At 44.2% G+C, this 26,636-nt stretch overlaps 1 protein-coding gene across 2 annotated transcripts in view; it reads right to left on the reverse strand.

The window, feature by feature from the left end:
• The window catches only part of CTTN (cortactin), a 71,839-nt gene extending 50,001 nt beyond the window's left edge, over positions 1-21,838 (reverse strand). For both annotated transcript variants that reach the window (XM_073604238.1, XM_073604237.1), the window contains exon 1: positions 21,688-21,838. The gene's annotated coding sequence lies outside the window, so the exon portion shown is untranslated. The remainder of the gene's footprint in view (positions 1-21,687) is intronic.
• Positions 21,839-26,636: the final 4,798 nt, after the last annotated feature.

Raw genomic sequence — 26,636 nt, forward strand, 5'->3', positions numbered from 1 at the left:
CTGGACCGTCTGGAGATTCTTTATCTTGAAGGCACGATTTGACCCAGTGGGGTCGCCTTTTAAGGTGAGCGGGCATTGCACCCGGTGGTGGAAGTGGTGGCACTTATCACGATAAAGTTTCCTATGTTGGAGGAGCACTGTATGGACACTTTAAGAAGTCACTATTAACCTGTCAAGAGGACTTAATTGCACAAAGTCCCATAAATAAATCAACCAATCTGTGCATATAATGTTTATCGTGGTATGTTTTAGTTGGAATAATCGCACTGTTGTTTCAATCAATTGTTTTATTTAACGTTGAAGACCATTTTAATGGTGTAGCTGCTCTGTTTGGACCCAACGCTGTTCACTTTACACGCATATCAGCAATTTAGTATTTTAAATTACAAAATGTTTTACTTGATGGCGTAGATCGGCGAATTATAGCGGGACTGTGGTATCGCACCGGTCAACCTGACACTTTGTGGGAACCAGTGATACGAATACAGTGATCAGTGCTAAAATCCACTGACGCTGTACTAATGACACTGGCTGAGAAGGAATCAAACATCTAAGGTGATCAAAGGGTTAAACATTTGCCTAACCACTGTTTTTGTGTACTATGTGCGCTGCTTTCACTAAGGGATGCGATGGATTTTTCTTCCCCCCCCCTGCTTTGCAGGGAAAGAAAATCCATCACATCCCAGCTGTCAGGACGAAGCTCTGCATTGTTTACATATGCAGAGCTCCGTTCAGCGGGTGTCGGCGGACATCCATTCACCAGCATGTGCTGATCGGCTTCTGCTATAACTAATCACAGCCGGCCGTTCGCCCCCTATGTAGAATTACACATACACCCCATAAATATATAATTCTGCACAAAACGGCTGGCCATGGGGCGGTCGGCAAGTATGTACAATGTAAATCCTGACCTCACACAGCCACATATTACGTTTGAAGAGAATCAGTTATGGTAACAGCCATATCTTTTATTTCAGTTTGGGGTTCCATTAGAACTTTCTAATCTGGGAATAATCTTTTACCAGACAGGTAGTGAGGGAGAATCTGCACCAGGGAAACGGACAATACAAGTTGACAGAGGTCCTAGTATTCTCCTACTAACCATAGAACAAAGATGTTGCTGTTATAACTGGATTTTTTTTTTTTTTTTTGTTAGTCGCTGTAAAATCCCCTTTCTCCAAGTTCATTGACAGACACAGGATCTTCTGTTCCAAGGGCCAATCTTCTACTTTACTGTCACTGGTTAGGCGATTCATACCAGGTTGTGCAAGGCGGGGGGTCGTCGGGCTCAGAGGTTCCTATCAGGTTGAAGCTGTGCCCGTCAATGAACGGAAGAGAAACAAACAGAATTCCACCTAATAAAACGCACTCACGTTGCATAAATAAAAAAAAAATAAATAAATAAAAAAAGGGGAAGAGAAGAGTGCATATAAAAATGTGTTTGCACTGGAGCCTGCAAAGCATTGCAACTGCAATCAGTGGACTAGAGGGTGCAATGCTCAGGCTCCTACAGACCATTCCTCAGCCCTAATGCATGGGCACCCCTGGACAGTGCCTAGGTGCATGGGGGCCCCATAATATTTCAATACATCATACTTGCAAACTGTCCCGGATTTGTGTCGGGACAGTCCCATTTTTCTCCAAGCTATTCCGGGATGGCCATGTCTCGGGCAGCGTCCTGGAACCTGTACTGTGCCCTTTATGTTGATTGGTCTTTGTGTTATGGCAGGCTTTCTTTTTGTTTAAAATTGATTTTATTGAAAGTACTAATATGTAGGTTTAATTCTATCAACGATTTATTTTTAAAACGTGGTTAGAAAGGTGCGCATAGCCTTTAGGCCCTATTCACACTAATGCGATTTCTCCTGCGTATGCTGTTGAGCTGCAATACACAACATCACATTCTCTATGAGGACCTTTCACACCAACGCAATATGGCGCAAAGTGATTTTTAAGCAGGAGCTTCTTTTAATGGGGGAGCGCATGAAAGTGCATATACATGCATTTTTGGCAGGGTTCTGTGTTTAATAACCAGTCTCCCCCTGCTTCTAAAAAAAAAAAACAAAAAAAAAAAAAAAAACCACACATTAAAAAAAAAAAAAAAAAAACATGCAAGTGCGCAAAAACATGCTACAAAACCACACTGAAAAAACACGATTATGCAACAGCACTAGTGTAAACCTAGGTTTAAAGAAAAACTTCACCTACCGAAGCATGTTACTCCCATATTTAGAGTGTTAAATTCTTCAGTCCTGCCCCCCCCCAATCCCCCTCCCTCTTTGACAGTGGGTGGGGGATCCTCTCCCCGAAGCCAGTGTCACATTTTGAAAGCAGTGTGGCTATGCGGGGGCTCCGCCCACACAGCCGCGTCATTCATTTCCAGGAATCTGTGCATGAGAAAACGTGGCAGATGGACTGTTAAAGAAAAAAAAAAAAAAATGCACATTTTTTTTTGTTAACCTTCGCATTCATTTTTTTTTTTTTTTTTTAGAAAAAAGTGAACTTAGCTTTTAATGAAATCTACCCTCACTTCCTATTCTGGGGTCAATCTTTTTACTAGACAGAAGTGATGGAATTTCTCCAACAGAGCCTCTGATGGGAGTTCCAATACTTCTCTACACTGTTAAAAAAATAAAAAATTTGGGATACAGGAACATTTTAATGCAATATGGGTTTTGGCCCTTACTACCCTGTGATACTAATTTTTCAGATTTTTTTTTTTTTATTAATATTTTTTTTTTCCACTACAGAACAAAAGTTAAGGCGGTATTAAACATACTCTGTGGTGGCTGCAATAGTTTTCTTATGCAGGCTTTTTTCCCGTTTTTCACCTAGTGATCTGGCCAGTAACACCCCTCCTGTATTAGAGTACCCCAATTCTGGATGAAGGAGCACGCAGGGGCACCATTGGACAGCAGCATTGACAGTCTGGGGGGAGGGGAGTGTTAGATGTACTAGTAGAGATAGATACACTAACAAATTTAAGCCAAACTCCAGCTAATACTTTATAAGCAGTTACAGCAAATAGTTTTTTTCCTTCCTTTGGGGATAAAGATAACTAAAATCAAAGCTGATCATTTTAAGCACCCCTGCCAGTGTTAAATGGTTTGTCTCATCCTTGTAACGGATACATCTTCTGGAGCGCTTGCTCTACTAGACGACTGGGTTCACACTACTGGGAATTGGATTCGGGGTTTCCTCGCATCAAATTCGCATAGCAGGAGATTGGGACCGGCTCTCTATGGAATTGGTTCACACATCTCCGGAGCGGCTCCGGTGTGAATTGCACAGGAGACCTGTGTGTCTTTTGGTCCGTTTCATGTCCGAATTCAGCCAAAAATTTTGGAAAAAAAAAAAATGGTGAATGGAGACACACCAGACCCCTGCTGTGAGCCGCTCTGTGCAGCGGTGTGAACCCAGCCTTAAAAAGAAAAATGATTGCAGCCGTCACATGTAAGAAATAGTAAGTTGCAATATAACAAAATGTTTGCTTTGGGGTTAATACTGCTTTAAAAAAAAAGGAATATAAAATGTGTAAATCCAATAGACAGCATAAGACTTGCAATAAACCAACGCACATAGTTAGGAGGTACAGCATACAGATTCAGATACTTTTAATACTGAAAATTACCACAAAAAAAAAAAAAAAAAAAAAAAACACATAGGTTTAGAGATAGACATTTGAATACATTCTACTTGGCGAGTAGTCGTCTTCAGTCACTATGGCGACACATTGTCCTCAACAATTACATAGCATCACTGGTACAAATGTTATTTATAGCTGCGGTGATCTAGGCACAGTTGTTTTAGATTCCACCACTTCAGTGCCAAGTAATTCAAAAGACCAAAAAAAAAAAAAATCATGCATCACGCCCAAAAAAAAAAAAAAAAAAAAAAAAAGCAATTTGTTGCACTCTAAAAAACTAAAACCCATTCATTGATCCGAAGATGCTGAAATATAACTCCAGGTACAGATATATTATGCACGGTTCTATTGCTCCAGCTTGGACCAATGTAATGATGTATATACAGTGGATGTAAAAAGTCTAGGCACCCCTGGTAAAATGTCAGGTTTGAGTTATGTAAAAAAAAAAAAAAAAAAAAAAATGGACAAAAATAATTTCAGAACTTTTTCCACCTTTAAATGTGACCTGTAAACTGTACAACTCATTTGAACAACACACTGAAATCTTTTAGGAGAAGGGAAGTAAAAAATAATATGGTTGCATAAGTGTGCACACCGCTAAAATACTTTGTTGAAGCACCTTTTGATTTTATTACAGCACTCAGTCTTTTTGGGGATGAGTCTATCAGCATGGCACATCTTGACTTGGCAATATTTGCCCACTCTTCTTTGCAAAAACACTCCAAATCTGTCAGATGGTGAGGGCATCTCCTGTGCACAACCCTCTTCAGATCGCCTCACAGATTTTCAATGGGATTCAGGTCTGGGCAATTCCAAAACTTTAATCTTCTTCTGGTGAAGACATTCCTTTGTTGATTTGGATGTATGCTTTGGGTCGTTGTCATGCTAAAAGAGGACGTTCTTCAGGTTTAGCTTTCTAGCAGAAGCCTAAAGGTTTTGTGCCAATAATTGACTGGTATTTGGAAATGTTCATAATTCCCTCTACCTTGACTAAGGCCCCTGTTCCAGCTGAAGAAAAACAGCCCCAAAGCATTATGCTGCCACCACCATGCTTCACGGTGGGTGTTCTTTTGGTGATGTGTAGTGTTTTTTTTGCGCCAAACATATCTTTTGGCATTACAGCCAAAAAGTTCAACCTTGATTTCATCAAACCAGAACACATTTTCCCACATGGTTTTGGGAGACTTCAGATGTGTTTTTGCAAATTTTAGCGGAGCATGGATGTTTTTCTTTGTAAGAAACGGCTTCTGTCTTGCCACTCTACCCCATAGCCCAGACATATGAAGAATACAGGAGATTGTTTTTCATAAGTACCACACAGCCAGATATTCCTGCAGCTCCTTTAATGTTGCTGTAGGCCTCTTGGCAGCCTCCCTGACCAGTTTTCTTCTCGTCTTTTATTACATTTTGAAGGGACGTCCAGTTCTTGGTAATGTCACTGTTGTGCCATATTTTCTCCACTTTAATGATGATTGTCTTCACTGTGTTCCATGGTATTTTAGCAATTCTCTCCAAGCCCCCAGGCCAGCTCCCGATAGGGATCAGACTGAAATTCTTGCACCTTTTTTCTAGCTGCCCCCCCAGGGACTTGAGCCGATGGAGAACTGGAAACCTCCTAGCAGAGGAAGAAGACTCTGCACAGGCCTCCCGAATATATATCAGACTTCAGCCAATCCACCTAGGGATAAATATTCATAAATCAGGGGGTTGAGCCTCCTTTTCTATGTCCTGGAAGCATCTGAGGATTAGGTAAGTATATCTCTGTTCTCCAATCCCCTTGACAAACAGTTAGAGCAGTGTTTCTCAACTCCAGTCCTCAAGGCGCCCCAACAGGTCATGTTTTCAGGATTTCCCTTAGATGAAACAGCTGTGGTAATTACCAAGGCAGTGAAACTGATGGAATCATCTGTGCAAAATAATGGAAAGCCTGAAAACATGACCTGTTGGGGCGCCTTGAGGACTGGAGTTGAGAAACACTAAGTTAGAGGATAAGTTCACTTTTTGGGAAAAAAAAAAAAAGCAATAAATAATAATTTTGCAGGGGAGAAGAACCCCGCTAGCTGTCACAGCAGGGATCGGGCAGGTCCAGGGCCAGTCTGTTCGTAACAGGTTACATTACACCCCGAATATGTTACGAAAGGTGAAGGTATCCTTTAAAACGGTTGTAAACCGCTGCACTTTTTTTCCCTCATCTGCAAGGCAAAGACATAATGTGCATTGCATACTAGCACATTATGTGAAACTTACCTAAAAAAACGAAGCCCTCCAGCGAATGCAATGTCATCGATGAAAACAGCATCCATCTATACCCAATCTTCCTTCCAGGTTAGCGGCTCCGGCCAGTCACAGAGCCGGATGACGTCACTCCTGCACATGCGCATAGGAGCCGCTGGTCACGGCGCACTGCTCACACAGCATGGGTGGCCATTCCTTCAGAGTGCATGCGCCAGCGATGTAACTGGCTGCATTGACAGTAAATATCTGATAAACGGTACACATTCAGCAGATATTTACACTACCTATAGGTGAGCCTTATTATATACTTACCTGTAGGTAAAACTTAATAATGGAAGTTTACTTCCTCTTTAACCCGTGTAGTGCCGGCACAGCTTCACTGCACTGGGAAACTTTTTTTTGCCCGGAGTTGGGCTTTAAAGACCACCAGCTACTGTGAAGGGGTTAAGAAAATCACCATTGATTAGAGATTTTATTTGGATTAAAAAAAAAAAAAAAATTCGCTATCGCAATCTGTGGCTACAAACGTCATCCAGTAAGAGAACAAAATGTGTTCTCCATCGCATTTCCAGGCCCGGCATCAATAAGCAAAAGCGTGTTTGTATATTCAGCAGAGAAGGCACAGACATGGCTGAACACTTAGAGCAAACGTTGGACCCCGGCCCGTGACCCACATGTCTGTTTCTAGAACAAAGTGGCACATAATGAGGAATAGGCATCATGACAGATCAACAAGTGAATGCAACAAATGACTGGGCATGTAGCCCTCTGTGACTAAGCATTAGATCCCTTGAGAACGTTCAGTTATTTAAAGTAAATGAATGTGCTTTTTAAAAAAAAAAAAACTAAACTCCAGGCAGATATAAAACACTCAAACAAATGTAGGTCTGTGTTCATGGCGTCTGTGAATGTGTTTCATGCACACTGTGTAAGTACCTGAATCTGTCTTACAAACCTCCTGCAGTCACTATACAGCAGAGCTCACACTTGAAAAAAAAGGGAGAAGCAACACAAAAGTCATTTGTGCAGCAGTGCAAAAAGCAAGAGGAGGAGAGAGCAGAGTGAATCAGTCTTCCACTTCTCCTATCACTGTCCAGTCACAGGCTGGGAGAAGACAAAGACCTCTAGTTCAGCTGGCCATACACTAGCAGATTTTTGAAGATTTGTACAAACATTTGCTCAAAAGTTCCCAGTACACGACTTAAAAGTAATATTAACATATTGGGTTTTTTTGTTTAAAAATAACAAACATGTTATACTTGCCTTCACTGTGCAGTGGTTTTGCACCAAGCAGCTCAAATCCTCCTCTCCTTGTGTCCCTCCCTGGCTCTCCTGGGCCCTCCCTCCTGCCAAGTGCCCCCACAGCAGGCAGCTTGCTATGGGGGCACCCAAGCAGGTTCCCTCCCAATCAGAGACAGAGCCAAGGCTGGGCTCACTGACTGATTGACAGCAGCAGATGCCAATGGCGCCTCAGCCCCATACAGCCGAGGCACTCATGCACATCGCTGGAGTAAGATCGGGCTCAGGGGGGCTGCAGTACACAGAAGGGGTTTTATCTTAATGCATTAAAGCAGAGATTCACTTGTTTTTCAGCTTATTAAAAGTCAGCTGCTACAAAAAAAAAAAAAAAAAAAAAGTGTAGCTGCTGACTTTTAAATAAACAGACACTCACCTGTACCAGGAGCGAGCAATGCGGGCATCCGAAGAGTCGCTCCTCTCAGCAGCACCGTCACTGCAACTGTGGGCAACTGGCTGTGACAGCTTGCGGTTTCACAGTCGGGTGCGCAGGTCACTCTGTTAGTGGCCAGGCAATCTTCTGGGATCGGTGACGTGTCCCAGAAGATTGCAGAGAGGGAGGGGGAGAGGACGAGTCACCTAGGCGGACAGGCAACTGAAGCAGGAAGAAACTGTCAAATAAGTACACCCTTCCCAAAAAAAAATAAATTGGCATGCAAGGAGGCGAGGAGTGCTTAAAGCGGAAGTTCAACTTTTGGGTGGCACTCCTCTTTAAGGTAAAAAAATAAAAATAAAAGAAAATTGAATTTAGAACCGTTTTAACAAATGATGTTCAAAAGTATTTTGTGGTCAAAATGTATTTTGATTTTAACATTCACTGTTGTTACATTTTAACACTGTTAGAAAATAATTTCTCAAGAAAAAAAAAAAAAAAAAATTTCCCATTACGTCCCTTTGAATTTTCTCGCCACTACAGTAGAAAAATTAACACTGATTTGACCCCACTATACTAATTAGAAACTCGAATAAACGTTCCTGGAACAAAAAGAAGATTTTAAAAGGAAGTTCTACTAATGTATAGCCATCTTTATTACACCCCCCCCCCCCCACCTTCCCTGCAAGCAGGGCTGTGTTGTGCAGCAGAGCTGTGTTAGCCTAGGTTCACATTGATGTGATTTGGCATGTGATTTGATTGCCGGCAATGGCACCGTCTGGCGCCACACTGATTCCCAAAACTAGTTCCTGCACTACTTTTGGGGACTTCTGGTGCGATTTAAATAGACATCTGTGCAGGAACCTGCACAGATGTCTCTGAATTTACCTCCGAAGTCGGACTGGCATGCGGGTATGAAATCGTGCAAACCTAGGCTAAATCTCAGGACTGGGTGAACAGAAATACAAATCATTTGGCAGGTGAATCAACCAGTGTATGGAAATGCTGCATAATACATAGCTGCGTATTAATATGTAATCAGTGTGTTACTTAAATCTCCTTTATCGGCAATGGGAACGTTGAACAGAAACATAGAGAGGCTTACTCCTCAGCGGCATGCTCTAATTGACACCTCCACCTAATTAGAAGTTAACAGTGTAATCTGTGCGGCTTCAGTCAACATGAAAGGCTGCCAATGGCATGGATCCACCCACTCAAATCCTACCCATTTGTCTACAGCACGATCGCTCTAAAGGCTTGTCACCACTGGGGGCAAACAGGGCGGTCCGGATTTTGGAAGTCTTTTCTTCCCCCCGAAATATCCCAAAAGCACCTTGTGCAACTGTGATAATGCTGAAAGGCACATTAGAGACGGAAGAAAAACCTTTGCTTTGAGAGAAAAAAAAAATTTATATTAATAGATAGATCCGGCATTCAAGAGAACATGGGGCAACCTTCCGACTTCCCAAGAGACGTGACAACTTGTCACTGCTCTCTATAAATCACGCCACATTGCTATGAATGGAGCATTGATGCAGAAACCACCTTGTGTATTTCTCTCTAGCGGTGATCCATTCAGTTTAGCTGAAGCATGGTTCACCACCCTCCAACAGCTAATGTGATCGAGCCCCAAGAGGTAGTGCTGGAGGGAAACTGGACGATTTTCACAGGTTATCAAAATGTGGAGAAAGTCATTACTTGAGCCCCTGGCTGGTGCTCCTGAAATCTAGAAATCACTGAAGTAGACACAGCTACTCCATGGACCTCCACTTGCTTCCATGGCCCTGTGCTGAGCAGCTGGCCTGTTGCAGTCTGAATACAGGAGGTCGGCCCCTCAGCATGAGCACCAGAGAATGCTTTCTGATTGGAAGAGGTGGACGGGCAGGGCAGTGATGTCACATCAGTTACATAGTAGGTGAGGTTGAAGCAAAAGACACAAGTCCAACCTATGTGTGTGATTATATGTCAGTATTACATTGTATATCCCTGTATGTTGTGGTCATTCAGGTGCTTATCTAATAGTTTTATTGAAACTATCGATGCCCCCTGCTGAGACCACCGCCTGTGGAAGGGAATTCCACATCCTTGCCGCTCTTACAGAAAAGAACCCTCTACGTAGTTTAAGGTTAAACCTCTTGTCTTCTAATTTTAATGAGTGGCCGCGTGTCTTGTTAAAGCGGAGGTCCGCTGAAAAAAAAATTAAAAGCCAGCAGCTACAAATACTGCAGCTGCTGACTTTTAATATATGGACACTTACCTGTCCAGCCCGCGATGTCGGCAGCCGAAGCCGATCCGTCCATCGGCTCTCGGCTGCTGCCGCCGCCATCCTCGGTAAGGGAATAAGGAAGGGAAGCCGTGCGGCTTCACTTCCTGGTTCCCTACTGCGCATGCGCGAGTCGCGCTGCTCATCCTCTCTGGTCCCTGCTGTGTTCTGTGTCTCACAGAATACAGCGGTGGGGGCCAGTGTAGGCGCCGGAAGTGGCGTAGGTCACTGCAAGCGCCGCGGTGATCTATGCCAGGAAGTGGGAGCAAATACCTGTATTAGAAGGGTATCCGCTCCCTCCCCCCCCTTGAAAGGTGCCAAATGTGACACCGGAGGGGGGAGGAATCCAAAAAGTGGAAGTTCCATTTTTGGGTGGAACTCCACTTTAAACTCCCTTCCGTGGGGTCACCAGTACGGTATTTGTATATTGAAATCATATCCCCTCTCAAGCGTCTCTTCTCCAGAGAGAATAAGTTCAGTGCTCGCAACCTTTCCTCATAACTAAGATCCTCCAGACCCTTTATTAGCTTTGTTGCCCTTCTTTGTACTCGCTCCATTTCCAGTACATCCTTCCTGAGGACTGGTGCCCAGAACTGGACAGCATACTCCAGGTGCGGCCGGACCAGAGTCTTGTAGAGCGGGAGAATTATCGTTTTATCTCTGGAATTTTTCTGCTTTTCAATGCACACTATCCAACTCATCCAATCAGAGAACGCTTTGCATTTATTCAGGAGATGCAAAGCTTTCTCTGAATGGTTTGCGTGCCGAGTAGCCAACCTCCTGTGTTCAAAGCGCAGCAGGCCAGCCACTCAGTACAGGGACCCAGAAGCTAGTAGAGATCACAAAAAATGTACCATGCCTGGAATTTACAGACAAGGGTCTGCCTGATTGGCAACAAACTGAATGGATAGTTTAGACCAGTGTTTCTCAACTCCAGTCCTCAAGGCGCCCCAACAGGTCATGTTTTCAGGATTTCCCTTAGATGAAACAACTGTGGTAATTACCAAGGCAGTGAAACTGATGGAATCATCTGTGCAAAATAATGGAAAGCCTGAAAACATGACCTGTTGGGGTGCCTTGAGGACTGGAGTTGAGAAACACTATTTTAGACATAGTTTTGGTAAAATAGAAGCATGGCCGTACATTCAGGCAAAAAAAAAAAAAACAGTTCCAAGCAACATCCCACATCTCTGCAATATAAATATACTTTTGGTGGTAGCCTGTCCTGACCAAAGAAGGTTCAAAGCAAAGTTTATGTCCTTTCCACACATCGTTTACAACATAAAAAAGAATAATGCCTATGACAGGCTTAAAGTGCACCTGTCAATAGAGAAATATGGGGTGTGCTGGCCTTGAACGACTGATTCACTATCCTAAACAATCACACAACAAACCAGTCAAGCATGTTCAATATAACTAAAGCACCAGAAAACGTAACCTGGTCTGGTGCAGGCCCAAAAAAGTAAGGGACCTTTTGGATATGTATTTGTATTATTTTTTTCCCCCCAACAGGAGCCTAGCTCTAGAAATAAACAGATGATGGAGGAGACCAACAAGCCACATTCATCTGCCGGGCAGATGCACAAGCCACGTATCTCACTTGACTGTTCCAATGAACCAAGAAATTTGTCTTTTTTTTTTTATAGAAGCCGGTTTGTGATTATTAGGGCCTAACTAGAGACCAATTTCATTCAAAGGTTAAAAATAAGTTGCTTGACCAGTTGACTCATCCACTTTTTTTGCTTTTATGGCTGGTGTACTAAAGGCAATTTAATAAGTTAACATCCATTAAGTACAAACTGAGGTCTGGAAGAGGAAAATGAACACAAGATGTGTCTTACAACTGCCCGTCTTAGAATGAGTCTTAATATACTGACTTGCCAAAAACGGCAAAAGTGACTAAGAGGCTTGAGAATGTTCCAAAGTCTTAATGGTCCGAATTTAAAGATCAGCACTTTTCACTGAAAGGATATTTTCTGAGCAACAGACCAGCAAAAAGTTCTATGGGTTCAACCCTCTGCATACCAGAAGTGTTACAGAAAATAGCTGAAAACACAGATGAGTACTGTCTGGGATACAGAAGTTATATGCAGCTACAATCACCTTCAGGCTAGGTTCACACTGCTACAATCAGATCAGAAAACAAGGTCCATAAAGACATGGATGAGTGATTTTGGGGTGGAGGAATTTGACTGGCCTGCACAGAGCCCTGACCTCAACACGATAGAACACCTTTGGGATGAATTAGAGCGGAGACTGCGAGCCAGGCCTTCTCGTCCAACATCAGTGCCTGACCTCACAAATGCGTTTCTGGAAGAATGGTCAAACATTCCCATAGACACACTCCTAAACCTTGTGGACAGCCTTCCCAGAAGGGTTGAAGCTGTTATAGCTGCAAAGGGTGGGTCAACTCAATAATGAACCCTACAGACTAAAGCTGGATACACACTAGACAAATTTCTGTAGAATTTTCCTTGAGATTTATCAAAACCATATAATATGGAGGCCAAACATTAAGAGTTTCAATTTGTATACAATCAGGCAGGCCCTTGCACTGCATGGTTTTGGTAGATCGAAAGGAAATCAGACAACAAAAAGTTGTATAGGGTCTTAGACTGGGATACCATTAAAAAGTTCTTGTGCATGTAAAGGCAGGTGTCCCAATACTTTTGACTATAGTATATCTCACTATTACAAAACAGCACAAACAGCTCCCTTATTGCAGCTATTAGCAGGTAAAATGGCGCCTATTTGGACCTACATTGACACAGTGGATGTTGATCCTATTCTTATTCCCCCCACCTGTAACCCAAGCCTTTTAATACTATCCTAGCCCACATTTTAGCAATCTGGGAATCTGACATTCTGAGCCAGTCTCATCTCCCCATACCTCTCCCATTATTGGAAATTTTTTAGCTGTCCTTTATTTCCTCCAGGATTGGAAAGCACCCATAGCTATCCCTGGTGGCGCATTATGGGTCTGACCACGGTTCGACCTTTGGTAACCTGCCGAGCCATATGCTCTTTTTAACCACTAAAATCTGCTTACGATATCCCCGATTCTAAAAAAATGTTGATGCATCAAATCTGCCACCTCACGGAATCTTTAACCAAGAACCACAAGTGGTCCACGTTTGGGAGGCTTTATTTTGCTCTTCACGTAATGTCACAAAATGTTTTACAATACACTTTGCTTCCTACCCTACTTTGTGTTTCTGGGGGTGCTCAGACTCCCAGGCGACATGAAACACATATGCTGGACGTGCCCGATGCACTGTTTAGTGTACATTCTAGAGAAGACTAGGTAGGTAGGTAGTAGACACAATATGTTCCAAACAGGGGTGGGACGGGAGAGGAAAAAAAAAAAAAACAACCTTTGGGATAATCATCCCATTTGAGGGGCAGCGGAAAGTCAGTGAAGGACATATCTCCAAGGACCTACATCAGCCCCCATATGGGGAGTAGTGGAGGATATTTGGCTTGGAAGCACTGCCCTTTCAGATGACATCTGACCGGAAGGTGATTCCCTCAGACAAGGAGACACGGCTAATCTTGAGTTGCGCTATTTTGGGAGGACCAACTACACTGATTTGACCCAAGTCTACAACCAGGAGTGGTAACGTATGACTGAGGAAATAGGCCAACGCTACCTTTATATTTCCATCTAGCGCTTATTAACCTTGACGTCAGGATAACTCCAGTATAGGACTTGTCATATCAGGATATACTCATAACCAGGCTCACTCAAGGTTTTTTTGATGCCATAGACTTTGATGGGTATATTTTCCTGATAGTCCACCTTTTACTGTGCTATTGATTCTCCTACTTCTTTTACCTCTCACCCCTCTTTCCCCCATGGCTCCAGCCTCTAGGGGGTTGGTGTTTGGTTGTTTTACTCACAGCCATTGCTGAATACTCTGCATTTTCAGAATGAGCACAACCTGCACCAATATACCTGGGGTCCGGACATTTTTTGTATTTGTTTTATGTTGTTTATGTCCCACATGTATGTGTACATCTTTGGCCAGCCCACTGTGACTAGCCGTAACATTTTGGAGCTAGCCTAGCACCAGTAACCTTCGTTAACTACCATGTTTTATACGTTACATTACTTGGTACGTGTTTTCTGTCATTCAATAAGCCCCCACTTTTTTTTCTCTCCCCCCTGTTTGGGACCCATTGTGTCTACAAGCTTTTTTATGGCCTGGATGACAGACACCACCCTACATACATATAACATGGATGTTCAAGCCTCTCTGTAGGTAGGTAGGTTTATTTCACTGAAGAAGACATGTTGCATGTCTCTTATGCAATAAAGAGCCTGCCTGTTCCCAGTTTTTTTTTATATTGTAGACTTTAGTTACACTTTAAGAAAGAGCAATGAAGAGTCATGCATGCGGCAACAGGTCTATACTTGACAGGGTATGGAACGTGACACCAGGAAAACTCTGTCATACGGGCTACTAGGGCACTTCCACATTCTTTTGACTCCAAACCAACAGGCTGTTCCTTCTTTTTACAAGAACATTGGCCACATTCCTATATCATGGTGAGCACGCCCTTTATATACCCACAATGCTGTGCTTATCGGCAGCAAAGTCACCTCTCCTCCTTGTTAAAGCATGTACCTTCACTGCTTGCAGACAACACCAGATTACAGATGAGGAAGGAGGTGAAAAAAAGGCAAAGGCAGTAAGGCAGGTAAAAGATATAACAAAGAGGGAAATCAAACGAGTTCTGGGAAAGAGATGGTCAGACCCTTCACTGTATAACCTAAAGATCAATAGCTGGCGTGTTGTAAACTCCTATAATCAGGAAGTGGTAAGATTTTATTATAAGAAGCTAGGATTATATAGGAGGGGTGCTGGGAAAAAAAAAAGTTGCTCCTGCATTACAAAGATGGACCAGCGCAAAGTATTATACAATTTCAGTAATATTGCAATCGACATGAAACATTTTAGAGTCGCAACCAATAATATCGCTCCCTCAGCCATGCATATCGATTGCACCAGTTCTACTGGAACGCTCTTTATTTAGCAGCTCCTGGGCACAGTGTTGGGTTTAGGATAAACAAGCAGCAAACGAGCTCTGGAACAAATGTTCCTGGATGTGGAGTATTGATCAGAGACAACAGATCTCTTTGGTAGACGACAACATCAACATCTACCCACACCGCACTGAACTAAGAGCCATCTCCGGGAAAAGGAAACAATTCTCCTCTGCGGTGAGGGTGCCTTCGCACTGCAAGGTTTAAATGCTAAATTTAGATCTAGGGGGCATTTCTCTATAGCTGACCTTCTGCCCCCTTGGCAGCGGGGTTCTCCCCTCTAATCCGGCAGTGCACTCTCCCTTGGTGAACATTCAGTTCAGGGCTATGGACCAGGGCTATAGTGACATCAGACCACCGAAGCACAGAGAAGAGGAGATGGGGACCAGTCCTAAAATGATTCTAAAGCCTAAAGTTTTTTTTTTTACCTTAAAAGGAACTGCAGTCTGCTCACATAATTTGTAATAAAAACCATCTTTGCCATTCTGAAGCTTCCCTCCAACCACCTTGTATATTATTTTATATATATACTGTGATTCTATACTTGCCAAATATGCTGCAGAAACCTCCCTCCACCAAGACTGGCTGCAGCCATTTTAACTGTGGGCAGCTGAAGCCGCTTCCTGTTCACTTCCTCAATTTACAGACACACAGAGGCATACCTCCAACTCTGCAGCTCTCATTGGCCCTCTTATGACTCATCACCCACCCTTCCTGGCAAAAAAACAACAACTGTGTAACAGAATCCCACCCCCCATTATACTTACCTGAGCCCAGTCCTGATCCAGCACTGTGCATGAGAGCAGAGGCTCTCTGGGCAGATTGATAGCAGCAGGAGCCATTGACTCCCGCTGCTGTCAATCAAATCATTAAACAAGGAAGTGGGGGCAGGGCCAAGCTATCATGTGTGTCAATAGACGCAGACAGGGCGGCTCGGGAGTGAGCCCGAATGAGTGCCTCATTGGGATGCGCCGAAGAGGAGGAGCCAGGAGCACCGGCGGGGGACACGAGAAGAGGCAGATCGGGGCTGCTCTGTGCAAAACCACTACACAGGGCAGGCAAGTATGACAGGTTTACTATTTTAATTTAAAAGAAGAAGCTTTACTATCGCTTTAAAGCCTGGAGTGAGCCTGAGGAAGTGGAGGATGGGCTAAGAAAACCTGCTTTAAGCAGCCCCCTAAGACCTAAACGAACATTTAACCCTTAGGGCTTCTTTCACATAGGTGGCCATAGTGCAGTAAAAACAGCCAGTTGATCCACATTTTTACCTCCCACTGACTTCCCAGGTACAAGCGGCCATGCTGTTGCTTGGGTGAGTACAAATAGTTGCAGCCGTGATGCTCTTCATCACAGTACAGTCATTTTACTGCAACGTGCTGAGCTTGATAGACAGCACTGCCTGTCAAACTCCGCCATGCAAAGGCTGGTTTCACATATGTGAAAAGTGGATGCAGTCTTTACCGCATCAAATTCACCCGACATGCGAGTGTGACCGGCTCTCAATGGAACCGGTTCACACATGTCCGGGGCGGCCACAGTGCAAATTGCAAAAGGGTCCTGTGTGTGTTTGGGTCCGGTTCAGGTGCGAATTCAGGCTAAAATTCGGACCTGAATCGCACCTGAACTGGTGAGCAGAAACGTAGTGGACTCTAGGGTTGCACCAATACTAGTATCAGTATTGGTGCCGATACCGAGTATTTGTACAAGTATCGGTACTCGTGCAAATGCACCGATACCTGAAACTGATACAAATGTTCCTCTGTTTAACCCCTTAATAACCCTTCATTTACGCTAATCAAGCTTAATTAATTCCTTATTCTCCTCCATTTAATTATTATTTTCCTGCTTTTTTTTCCACACCTATTTTATAAACGATAAACAATAAAAACTTTTTTTTTTTTTTTTTTGTTTGCTTTGTTAGTGAATATTTTTACACATATATATTAACATTTACACATTTCACAGCGCTAAATTAAAAAAAAAAAAAAAATCTATTTATTTAATTTGTAAATAACTTTTCAATTCAATTACCATTGCAGACAGCTGAAATTAAATCAAAACATTTGCGGTAGGTATCAGTGAGTACTAAAAACAAAAAATAAATAAAAAAATAAAGGGGGGGAAATCGGTACTTGTACTCATTGTAAAAAAAAAAGAAAAATGGTATTGGTGCATTCCTAGTGGACTCCATGCTGGAAACCGCAGTTGCACAAATGTGAACCCAGCCCAAGTCAGTGGGCCAGCCACAAAATGCAAAATCGCTGAGATCCCGCTCTTCTCTGTATACCAGAGTGATTCACTGCGAGGGCGCCGACCAATCAGAATTGTTCTGGTCTTTCCCAGGCAGTGCTTCACAGAGAAGAAGAGTGGGATTTCAAATCCCCAGAGCGGTGGAGTAGGTGCGGGGGGCACTGACAGCTCAGCATCGCCGGAAACAAGTACAGCGAGGACAGGGTGGGTCAGGTGGGTGTGGGGGCTAGTCCCACATTTACATTCCAGCACAGGTCCTGACACATTGCTGTCCATCCAGCAGCCTCCAAAGTGTGTCCGGCTATCAATATACTAGAAGTAGCCATTCCCTTTAGAAATGAGCTACACAAAACTATTTTAAGAGGCACAATGGCATTACTAAAATGGTGTTTAGACAATGGGCTACCACAAGCAGCTCATGCTATAGAAAGCAGTTTGATTCATCAGCAAGCAATACATTTCTGTAGATGCTTCAAAAATCCTTGTAAGTCTATTGCCCCGAACACACGATCGGATTTTCCGCCAACAAATGTTGGATGTGAGCTTGTTGGTGGAAAGTCCGACCGTGTGTACGCTCCATCGGACATTTGTTGGCGGACTTTCCGCCAACAAATGTTGGCTAGCAGGTTCTCAAGTTTTCTGCCAACAAACGTTTGTTGTGGGACTTTGATGGTGTGTACACAAGTCCGTCAGACAAAAGTCCACGCATGCTCAGAATCAAGTACGAGACGGAGATACCACTAGCGTTCGTAATGGAGATATCATGTACGTCACTACGTTCGTAATTGTTGACCAACATTTGTGTGACCGTGTGTATACAAGACAAGTTGGAGCCAACAACCTTCGAACAAAAATCCACGGTTTTGTTGTCAGAAAGTCCGATCGTGTGTACGGGGCATAAGAAAACTGGATCCTGAATTAGATCCCTGTATTTAGGGGAAGGTGACTTGGTTACTGATTCATCTTGATTAAAACAATGTCATCTAACAAGAAAAGGTGCAAACTGTAACCCCATCAATGAAGCAGGTAATGGGAACTCCTACTGATCTCACACGTAAAGTGCAATTTTTTTAAAATATGCAATTTTTTTTCCCCCCTGCAAAAATATGTACATTTATTATTTTTTCCTGCAGAAGCCTGCAAAGCATTGCACCCCGTGATCGGTGGATGAGGGGTACAACACCAGGAACCTGCACCTTTCAGCCCATACCTCTGATACGGCCGACTGTATACAAGCTGCAGGGCTTGTGAAGGAACTACAAGAGGGCTCATCAGCGCCCAGGCAGTCCACTGAGAACTACAAGCTGTCAGCAACAATGGCTGATGGTACTTGTAGTTCTCTCATTCACAGATTACTATAAATGAATGATGCAGCCATGTGGGTGGAGCCCTGCATGGCCATGCTAGTTTCAAAAAATGTGACAGCGGGTGCGGGGAAAAGATGCCCCCTGTCTGCTGTCGCAAGGAAGGGGGGGATTGTGGGTGCGGGAGGCAGGTCTGAAGCTTGTTACACGATAACTTGCTCTGAAAGGTGAACCTATCATTTAAGTTAAATAATCTCATCTTGTCACCCAACTGAATTGGGATTTATGTGCATTGTACTCATCGCCATCCTTAAAGAGTTATTAAACCCAAAACCACAAATGTTATATATTGCAGCTTACTAATCATTAGAGGTGGTGGCTGCATTAGGTTTTTCTTTTTTGTTGAGGCTTTTTTTTTTTTCCTGTTTTCACCTGGTGATCTGGCCGGTAACACACCCCCTGTATTAGAGCATTCTGGATGGGGGAGCAGCAGTGACACCTTTGGCCAGCGGCATTGTCAGTATTGTCAATACTAGCAAATTTAAATACACTAACAAATTTAAACCAAACTCCACTATTTGCAGCTGCTGACTTTTAAAAAAACTGACAGGGCGCCCGCGATGTCGGCACCCGAAGCCGATCTGTCCCTCGGCTCTCAGGTGGAGGCGCCGCCATCTTCAGTAAAGGAATCAGGAAGTGAAGCCTTGTGGCTTCACAGCTTGGTTTCCTACTGCGCATGTGCGAGACTCGCTGCGCGATCCCACAGGTCCCTGTCGTCTTCTGGGACCCGTGTGTTTCCCAGAAGACAGTGGGGGGGGGGGGGTTACGACAGAGGAGGCGCCGGATATGGCGTAGATATCCGCTGATATCTATGCCCGGAAGTGGGAGCAAATACCTGGGATTATACAGGTATCTGCTCTCCCCTGAAAGGTGCCCAATGTGACACCGGAGGAGGGGGGGGGGGGATTCCGAAAAGTGGAAGTTCCATTTTTGGGTGGAACTCGGCTTTAAGTAGTTATTGCAAACAGTTTTTTTTTTCCCTTTGTGATAAAGGTTTTACATAAATGAGTAAAAAACTGATCACTGTAAGCACTGCTGTCAGTGATAAATGGTTTGTCTCACGCCCTCTAACTGCTACATCTATCTGCAGGGCAGCCTGTTCTTTTGAAAAACAGACTTACTGGCAGGATCACCAGATAAGAAAATAGAAGACTAAAAAAAAAAAAAAAAAAAAAGGAAAACTAATGCAGCCATCACATATAAGAATTGGTAAACTGCAACATAACGAATGTTTGCCTTTGGGTTTAATAACGCTTTAGTTGAACCATTTTGTAACCCAACTAAACAAAACTTGCAGTGGGGTGTGTGTTGTATGTGTTGTGTGTGTTGTGGCCTTTAAGGTGAAGTACAAGAGCTAATCGGGGAAGGTTTTCATGAGGACGGCAGTGGAAGGTTTAGGGTTTTGCGTTTATACAGGGATGAAAGATTGCCAGTCAGAGAATGATGATTAAACTGGAAACAAAGCAGAGTGTGGGAGGTGAGTGAGGTTTGGGTTTATTGGGAAGTGCAATGACCTGTTTTTGGGTAAGCAGAGTGTTCAGTGTATGGGGGGGGGGATAGGGAGCGTTTCCTTGTAGAAGAGCAGTGTGAACAGCAAGCTTTCACAAAGCATTCGCAGAGCTTTCAGCAAGCTTTTTTGAAGCCTTTTCAATGTCTATTCAGCTCCAGTTTGTAAAATATTGAACGCAGATCCTAATGGGAGTGCCGATTGCCATGTTAAGGAGGCTGCTGAACTACAAGTACCATCATCCACTGCGGCTGACGGCTTGTAGTTGTGAATGAACAGAGAGGGCGCTGGTGAGCTCATTTAGAAGCCCTGCAGCTTTCAAACAGAAGGTATGGCAGGGAAGCTGCAGGGCTCATCAGCACTACTATTAGGATCTGCATTCCGCAACATTTACCGATTGCCACTTTAAAGGATAAGCTCCCCTTTCAAGAAAAAAAAAAAAAAGTAAAATAAATGTACATATATTTTTGCAGGAGAAAAATCTGCATTTATTATTTTTTTCCTGCAGGGGTCTGGAAAGCATCACATCCATGATGAGGGGTGCAATGTCAGGCTTGCTGTTCACACTGCACTTATACACACTAAAGACTGTGTGACACTGGATATACATTATACAAATGTCTTCCTTTAGATTTACCTTCAGTTATGTAATGCGAAGGCCGGCCTGATGACATACAAATAGAAAGTATTCAGGTGTGACCTCATATCATACGATTTTGATAAATCTAAAGGAGAATTGTACAGGACGATTGTATATTGCATGGCCAGCCATAGGGTCCTGTCACACGGGCGGTCCGCCCAGCGGACTCAGATTTGCTCATCGGAGGGAATCTGTTGATCTCCACTGAGCAGGCGGATGAGGGGTCCATCTCTGATCACTGTGCTGAGACTGAGCTGTCAGAGCCCCCCCCCCCCCCCCCCACTATGGGGACTGCTTGTCCATTTTAATCTGATCGCCCCACAGAGGAGAGCGGGGGGGGGGGGGGGGGGCTCTGACAGCTCAGTCTCAGCACAGTGATCAGAGATGGACCCCTCATCCGCCTGCTCAGTGGAGATCAACAGATTCCCCCGCCGAGAACAGAAGGATATACTGGAGTTGGGATGATCAGGGGAGAGGTGTGTAGTCCTTGTGTATATAGAGGGGGTGGGGGGACAGAGGGGATGGGGGGGTATGTGTGCAGACAGTATACAGATCCTGGTATATAGGGGAGGGGTGTATAGATCCACAGATAAGGGGGAGGGGTGTATAGATCCACAGATAAGGGGGAGGGGTGTATAGATCCACAAATAAGGGGGAGGGGTGTATAGATCCACAAATAAGGGGGAGGGGTGTATAGATCCATAGATAATGGGGGAGGGGTGTATAGATCCATAGATAATTGGGGAGGGGTGTATAGATCCATAGATAATGGGGGAGGGGTGTATAGCTCTATAGATAATGGGGGAGGGGTGTATAGATCCATAGATAATGGGAGAGGGGTGTATAGATCCATAGATAATGGGGGAGGGGTGTATAAATCCATAGATAATGGGGGAGGGGTGTATAGATCCATAGATAATGGGGGAGGGGTGTATAGATCCATAGATAATGGGGGAGGGGTGTATAGATTTATAGATAAGGGGGGGAGGGGTGTATAGCTCTATAGATAAGGGGGAGGGGGTGTAGAAAAGCCCCGTAGTACAGCCAGCCCCGGTCTCCCTCTCACCTCTCCCGGTGTCGGTCGGCTCCTCTCCGGATTGTAGGAAGGAGGTGTCTCTGGGTGTCAGGGATCCCACTTCCTGTCTCTCCCGAGCTGACGTCACCAGTGTCACGTGATTATCCCGGCCGCTGATCCCAGGTGGAAAGGGTCACATGACCAGTGCGAGGTGGGCGGGGCGCGCCCTGTATTCTGTATATCACCTCCGCAGTTTGTACCGCTCACCCACACACAGCGCTGCGGGCGGGATGGGCGGACTACAGGTGTCAGCGTGCTGTCAGCCCATAAGCGAGCGCTGCACTTCTAAGGGGCATTAATTAACCACTTACAGACCGGAAGATTTCCCCCCCTTAATGACCAGACCATTTTTTGTGATACGACACAGAGCGTGTTCACTGACAATCGTGCGACGTTGTACCCAAACGAAGCTGACGTCCTTTTTTCCCCACAAATAGAGCTTTCTTTTGGTGGTATTTGATCACCTCTGCAGTTTTTATTTTTTGTGCTATAAACAAAAAGGGACCATTTTGAAAAAAAAAAAATATATATATTTTTTACTTTTTGCTATACTAAATACCCCCCCCCCCCCAAAAAAAAAAACGAGGGCCGATACGTATTCTTCGACATATTTTTATTAAATAAAATCGCAATAAACGTATATTGATTGGTTTGCGCAAAAGTTATCACATCTACAAAATAGGGGATAGATTTATAGCATTTTAATTTTTTTTATTGTTTTTTACTAGTAATGGCGGCGATCTGCAGTTTTTATCGGGACTGCGACATTGCGGTGGACAGATCGGACACTTTTGACACTTTTTTTGGGACCACTGACATTTACACAGCGATCAGAGCTAAAAAATAGCCACTGATTACTGTATAAATGTCACTGGCAGGGAAGGAGTTAACACTAGGGGGCGATCAAGGGGTTAAATATGTTCTCTGGGAGGTGTTTCGTGTTTCATGTCTAAGGACGCAAATGCTGGACTCGGGAGCACCCCCCCCCCCCGCAAGGTAACCCCTCCGTAGATCACTTCTCCTAGGGGGTTATACGATGCGGGGAGGAGCCACGAGAGCCGCCGGGGGACCCCAGAAGACGAGGTTCGGGGCCACTCTGTGCAAAACAAGCTGCACAGTGGAGGTAAGTATGATATGTCTGTTATTTAAAAAAAAAAAACGCAAACCTTTACAATCACTTTAAGGACCCATTGTGCGATCTGAAAGTCGTGCAATTTTGACACGACTTGAAGCAATGCCTGTGTAATCTTGAGGTCTATGGACCTCAAGTCGCATCAAAGTCAGAACACAGTTGTACAGGGACTACTTTGAAGTCGCACAGATGTGAATGGTACTCATTGGAAATCACTGGGGTACAACTTGTAATGTAACTTTGCAGTCCCAATTGGCAGGACAAGTTGTACACAAGTGTGAAAGGGGCCTTAAGTGCGTGTGACCCCCCACATAATAAACGTGTTCTGTATCCTCCCTCCTGCGCAGCCCATACACCATTGGGGGGTGTTTTGGTCTCATGTTCAGAGGACTTTTATTTTCCTCCTCTGGATGCCTTTGCTCTGCATTTTGCAGCATGTTTATGTGTGTGTTTACTCATTTGGCATTAATACTTTCTGTTTGCCAGTCATGGGCGTCTGCAGAACTTTTTTCAGGGTGGGGGGGCATCATTTTAAGGCCACCCATGCTCCGCCCCTTTTCGACAATCTCATGAAAATCTTTCAACTGGAAATATATATGTGTGTTATATAAGAGATAATTCATCTTCACTTTGTATTGGAGGTTACTCAGGCGGCGGCTACCATGTCCATATAGCCTAGAGGTTGTACATCTTTTTACGTTGCAATGCATCTGTTGTGGCCATATTTTGGTCTTCATACTGTCACTGTATAGCTGTTTTCATCAAGATCAAAATATGTCCACAACAGATGTATGGCAATGTAAAAAGATGTACATTCTCTAGGCTATATGGGTATGGTACGCAGCCTCCTGAGTAACCTTGCGGACGCCCATGCTTTCAATCCAATACAAAGTGATAAGTGAAGAAACTGTACACACACTTATCTTTCCAGCAAATTGCAATGATAGCTCAGCTCAGCTGCCCCACTTTCCAAGCAAAGCAATATATTATTATATATAAAAACGCCCCTCCGCAGTCTTGCTGGCAGACTGGCAGCCAATGACTGGTGTGGAGCGGCCGAGATGAGCATCACATTGGATAATCGGGCCGGGGTGAGGGGGGGGGGGACGTCAGATGATCGATGTCAGAGTCTCAGAGAGCAGCCTGCGAACTTAGAAAAAAGCCTGCAGCGTGGTGGCGGCCGCAGCGGACCCTGCCGGGTGCTGCAACACCTTGACGATTCCAGGGGGGGAACTTGCTCGCTCCTGCGGACGCCCATTTTGCCAGTATATAAATTTATTCTGGCCATTAGACTACTTTAACACACCTAAACACTTTGGCATTATTGTGCATTTATGAACGTTTCACATTTCTTTCTGCCTAAACGCTCCTCTCGTGAATGTGCTGGTGGTGTGTTTTTTTTTTTTTTCTGCCTCTAAACACCTAGGTGTGTATGGACAGAGGATAACATAGAGGGGTGTTTAGAGGCAGAAGATAAAAGCAGTGTTTTTGTCATCCTGTGTGCAAGAGGCCTGTCTGTTCCATCTGATACATTATAACTATGTAGAGCTCCTGAGAGGAGTATAGGTGGAAGCCCAGGGTCAGGTCACATTGTAGCAACTACAATTCTACTTCTTACCTCCAGTGATTTGTAACTGCTGTAGATGATTAGATGATTACAATGTTCCTGTCTACAGTCAGCATTTCTCAACCTTTTTTTTAAGTGCAGGTCCATCACATCTTTTTTGTATCACTGTGGTGTATATTGGTCAGGCAATGCGCTGACACCTTCGCAGCCATTGAGCTACATGCTGGATGCTCAGTGTGCTCCTGTACCTTTAAGAAGGTACAGGAGTCCACCTGCTCTCACCTATCCATCAGAATGCATGTGCCTCCACTGTGGGGACACTTATAAGTTAGTGTTAGGTACCATAGATACCAGGGTGCCGTGACGAGGCTCTGTTGCTTACGCATGCATTTGCAAATGTGTGCAGACTAAACCCCTGCTTTTAACGCATACTGTTAGACAGGTTTAATTGGTTGTCTGCGAGCTGGTCAGTAAGTAAGCTTGTTTTTTTTTTCCCTTGGATTTATCCTTGGCCCTGTTTATACCTTATATAGCCGTCCATTGCTGCTTACTGCGAAGGCCAGCTATAAATGGGGGCAGTGGCATCTTTTTTGTATTTCCATCACATCAGAGGTTTTCTCATCACGTCATTTTAGAGGTCCTCCCATCACACAAGAGGTCCTCTCAGTCTCTCACCATATCAGAAGTCCCCTTATTATACCAGAGGTCCTCCCATCACACAAGAGGTCCTCTCAGTCTCTCACCATATCAGAAGTCCCCTTATTATACCAGAGGTCCCCTCCCCACCACATCAGAGGTCTCTTCATCACATCAGAGGATCCCCATCACATCAGAGGTCACCTCATCCCATTAGAGGATCCCCATCACATCAGAGTTACTCCTATAACATCAGATATTCTTCCATCACATCAGAGGTCCCCTTATCACACAAGAAGTTTCCTCAACACATCAGATGTTCTTCCAACACATCAGAGGTCCCCCCCATCATATCAGAGGTCCCCTTATCACACGAGAAGTCTCCCCATCACATCAGAGGTCCCCCCGTCACATTAGGAGAACCTCCATAATATTAGAGTTCCTCTTATAACATCAGATGTTCCTCTTATAATATCAGATGTTCTTCCATCACATCAGAGGGCTCCTCATCACATCAGAGTTCCTCCCATCACAACAGAGGTCCTCCTTCATTTTAGAGATCTCCTCATCACATCGGAAGTCCCCCCATCACACCAGAGGTCCCTTCATCACAAGAGAAGTCTCCTCACCACATCAGAGTTCCTCCTCCTATAACATCAGATGTTCTTCCATCACATCAGAGGTGCCTCCCCTTCCCCTATCACATCAGAGGGCTCCTCACCACATCAGAGCTCCCTTCATCACATCAGAATTCCTCCTATCACATCAAATGTTCTTCAATCACATCAGAGGTCCTCCCATCCCACCAGAGGTTCTCTCAACACATCAGAAGTCCCCTTATTACATAAGAGATCTCCTCATCACATCAGAAGACCTCCCATCACTTCAGAGGTCTCCTCAGCACATCCAAGGTCTGCCCATCACATCAGAGTTCCTCGCTACACATTAAAAGGTCCTCCATCACATCAGAAATCCCTTCATCACATCATATGTCCTCCCTTCATGTCAGAGGCCCTCCATCATATTAGAGTCACCCCTATACATCAGAGGTCCCTTATACATGGAGAAGCCCCCCCCCCCATATCAGAGTTGAGCTTATATATCAGAGGCCTCCCATCACATCATAGTTGTCTTTATACATCAGAGGCCCCTATGCATGACAGAGTCCACATGGGTAGTTACTGAAGGTGGCGATTCTGTAACTGGTGACAGACACTGCAAAAAGTCAACCGCTCAGGAACTGAGCTAAAAACAGCATGGAATTTCTGAAACACAGATATTTCATTGACTGCAATTCAGTTTTTCCTAACAAAAAACAGTATTGGTGGGCAAAATGAAAAATTTGCCATTAGTTCTATATTAATGGCATCCCAATGCATAGTACTGTGCGTTGTGGTGTGCTAAGTTACAAAAAACAATGCATACAAACAAAAAAAAAAACAGACATCATTCAGATGAATGAGCCTGCCTGCAGTTCTGAAGGTGGACGGTGTTTATCTTAATCCATTCCCTGCATTAAGGTAAACCCCCCCCTTTATACTTACGTGAGCCCGATGTTGATCCAGTGCTGTGCCTGAGAGCGGCTGCTCTCTCTTTTCATTGGAG

Source organism: Aquarana catesbeiana, linkage group LG11 (genome assembly GCF_042186555.1).
Source record: "Aquarana catesbeiana isolate 2022-GZ linkage group LG11, ASM4218655v1, whole genome shotgun sequence".
Lineage (NCBI taxonomy): Eukaryota > Metazoa > Chordata > Amphibia > Anura > Ranidae > Aquarana > Aquarana catesbeiana.